This window comes from Micropterus dolomieu, linkage group LG12 (genome assembly GCF_021292245.1).
Source record: "Micropterus dolomieu isolate WLL.071019.BEF.003 ecotype Adirondacks linkage group LG12, ASM2129224v1, whole genome shotgun sequence".
Lineage (NCBI taxonomy): Eukaryota > Metazoa > Chordata > Actinopteri > Centrarchiformes > Centrarchidae > Micropterus > Micropterus dolomieu.
The window spans coordinates 39,152,517-39,156,312 of record NC_060161.1 but is presented as its reverse complement, the minus strand read 5'-3'; positions in this window follow the sequence as shown (position 1 = coordinate 39,156,312).

Below are 3,796 nucleotides of genomic sequence, written 5' to 3'. Positions count from 1 at the left end.
AATGCAGTGTTAGGAGGTGGATGTGATGTGTTTTAAGCAGGGAATGTTAGATAATCCTGCTGTACAAACATGTTTAAGGTCAATTTAAAATAAATGTATTTGTAAAAGTACTTTTAAATGTATTTGTGGGGTCATGGGTAGGGTTGCATTGATTCAGTAGGCTACTAAGTATCTCAGTGTAGACCATCTACAAACAGCAGGTGTTTTTCTCACAGATTACCCGTCTGCTCACAATAACTTAATTTAATATTAGTCACCCAGTACAAAGGTTAAAGGACAAAACGGAGAATGTAAAGACAAGACTTTTAATATTACCTACATGTATACGTTTCTGGGCCTCTGGGGAAGATGGGTGTTCTCTAGTCTTCATTACAAACATAAAAAGGGACAGCATAAAATCCATGAAAGTACTGTAATGAATAAATCCCTGAGAGTTTTCGTTGCCTTTATAACAAAGATAAATAGAGAACTCACGGGAGTCGTATCTGTCTCAATAGAGAACATGCGTAAGCTCAGACACTTAGCGCACTGAGCTGTTCTCAAAACCTAGATGTCAGATGCCAAGGGATTCATAATAGTGTTACAGTGTTGACACAAAGATACTAAACCTATTTCACTAAATGTCTTGGAATCGCTAATAGTTCTTCATTTTTTCTTCTAAGTTATAGCCGATATTTAGGCTAAATAAAATGATTAGGTTATATATTATTTATATTGTTGATTTCATTAACACTATTGTTGATTTTCTTGTTGTTGCCGGTATGACAATAATATAAAAAGCCTAAATAATAAGTTAGCAAAATAATGTCACTTAATATCGGTCACAACTGACATATTTAGGCAGAATATGACGTTTTGTGAGTTTCGTGCTGTGAAAGTCAGACGAACACACCTGGAAACATGTTAGTTCGACCTACGTTGGCTCAAACTAATTAGTTCAAAGTATGACAGTTTAGGGAAACGGTCGTATTTCAGATGTTTGTTTGTGTAACGATGCATCGTACCAACATAGTTCAACGTTACCTTACGTGGTTGTTCGGGAAACGCACACCAGCTCAGCATATTCTCACCTGTTTTCTCACCTGAGGACTGAGGGCTGAAGGTGAACAGCTGCACTTTTCCAGAGGAACCATCTGTCACTTCACACTTCAAGTTAGACTTTGATTTGTTACTAAAATTAGAATCCGGGAAAGACACAGCGGCGTAGCAGTCAGCCTGCCATGTTTTCATTTCTTTGTTATCTTTGTCCACATCTTTACCCTCATACAGCCACTTCACTGTGTGATTACAGAACTGTTCACGTGTCGACACAGAGCACCACAGTGTCACCTTATCAGCGTCCTTTTGTTCAGTCACTGGTGAAGATGGAGATATTGTGAGAGAAAGACAACAAGAGTAAAGTTAACTTCATCACTGTGATCATAATTATTGTAATGTTTCAGTATATTGTTCTAACAAGACAGTTTGAGCTGAAAACATTATGATGGAAATACTCACTGATAATAACAGACAGATAAACCAGAGAGTCTGGAGCTTGTTGTTGTTTTGATATGAACTGTCTGCAGGTGTAAAGACCAACATCCTCGACTGTGACCTTCTTTAAAACCAGAGAACAGTTCTCTGTAACACTCAGTCTGTCTGATTTAGCTTTGGCGTTTTCACCAATCTGTCCATGTTCAAACAGCTCTACTGCTGCTGTGTTTCCTGAACCATCAATGAGCCATGTAGTATTTTCACATTTTTGCTGACCGCCTATCACATTTTCGCAAGGCAAAGTGACGTCATCTCCAACTCTGACACTGAAGCGAAGTTTTCCAGCTGCTGCTGTTGAGAAAATGATGAATAATAAAGTGAAATGAGAAAATGTCTGTTATGTTCATAGTTAGTGACGATTATTTCTTTATCCTTAGTTTCCAAGAGTTCACTAAACTCACCACATTAGAAACAACAGATTTGGTTTTCTTAGTTAAATCAAATGTAGCTAATAAAGAATCTTTAATAATATTGATCAAGTTATTTTTTACAATGTGCCTTCCATTTATATATGTGATATATGTATTCTTACCTGTAAACTGAAGCACCGCTGGAAGAAATAAAGAAATCCATTTGAACTCAACCATCATGATTCTCTGAGTCTCTCCTTCTTCTGTCTCTTGTTCTCGTGCTCAGAACTGTCTGAGTTTCTAAACTAGTGCTTTAGTAGAGAGACGCTGCAGCTACTTCCTGTGGTTAGGATGATGTCACTTCCTCATAGTGACTTTTAGTCTGTTTTAGATTTCAGACTCTCTGAATTTCTTGTCGATGTCCAAACAGCCAAAAACTCAATTTTCACTTTTACATTTTTGAAATGTAGTTTTCTCTCATCCACAGTGACTGACAGAGACCCCAAATTCTTGATCAGCAACATGAGATGCAGCCATCAGAGTTCACACTTTGTTCATTCAGGTCTATTTGTGACAATGACGTGTTTCACCAAGCGAAAAGAAGAAGAAGAGGAAGCTGAAGGTGTGAAGATTGTTACTAAAGATAAATGTTTGCAATGATGCAACTTGTTTTCTTCAGATAGTGTTTATTAGAAAACAGACAGGATCCATGGTGATGTTTGACAGCACACATGAACAGACAGGTGAAGAGTCAAACTCCTCTCCCACCAGAATCTGACTCCTGATGTCCATGGTGCAATATGGTGATACTGTAGCAGCTGCTGAAGAACACAGATAAGATGATATTTTACTGCTCTGAGATCTGCTGGTTCCTCATTGTACCTTCTTCTTTTAAGTTATTTTTTTCCAGACATCTAAAGAGGAAGTGTTTTGGTGAGGATGTGGTTAACAGCAGCAGCAGAGCTCTGGAAGTGTTACACTCTAATGATGACAAATAAATTTGATAAATATCAAAACACATGGTTTTCTTGCTCTGAGATCTGCTGGTTCCTCATTTTATCTTTGCAGCTCTTTTTTTCTGAGAATTGAAGCTCAGCAGAAGTTGAATCAGGAAGACATCGTTCATGCTGACTCTATTTCTCCCCCGCCCCCTCTCTTCCTTTTTTCTGCTTCCAACTCCGTCATTAGATTGAGGGCGTTCATTTTTTCAGTTAAACCAATCAGATTTTGCCACAACCTCTGTGAACCAATCATATTGTTGCTGTCAAACTTTCAAACTCTCCCCCTCTCACATTTTTTAAACTTTCCTGTTAAGAGGAAAAGGCCTTTTAATTACTCTGTAAGCATCTTTTTTAATCAAGTCTCTCCTGATTGAGCTGAACAGGAAGTGTTTTGGTTCTAAGGCTGCGGTCGTAAAGTAAAAAAAAATGGAAGCGAAGGACTCAGGAAGCGAAGGGAACCCGACTGCTCTTTTCTAGATGACAGAATTATGCGTGATAAAACTACAATGTTCTGAATATGCACTTCAACAAGCGCATCTCTGACACTGCGCTCCGTGTTGTGTTAATGCAGGCCATCTAAAGGTGGACAACACGATGAGACTACCAAGGTTGCAAAAAGGCATATGGTCACCAAATGATGGAAAGGGTTGTCTCATTGAAAATGCTCACCCTCCTGCCCACCCATATTTAGCAACATGAATCCCAATTATTGTATGTAAATAATACATTTACTGTAGAGGACATCCAGCTTGATCATTGCCTTTATTAAGACAAGGTTGTCAGCATCTGTGACTGAAGTATAATTAATTAGGCTAATGATATTGCTGAATGCTGACAATACGTTGGCCAAAAATAACTAATGCAAACTGAGCATTCAACGTGAGCCTACATGCTGCAACATTATCCTCACTT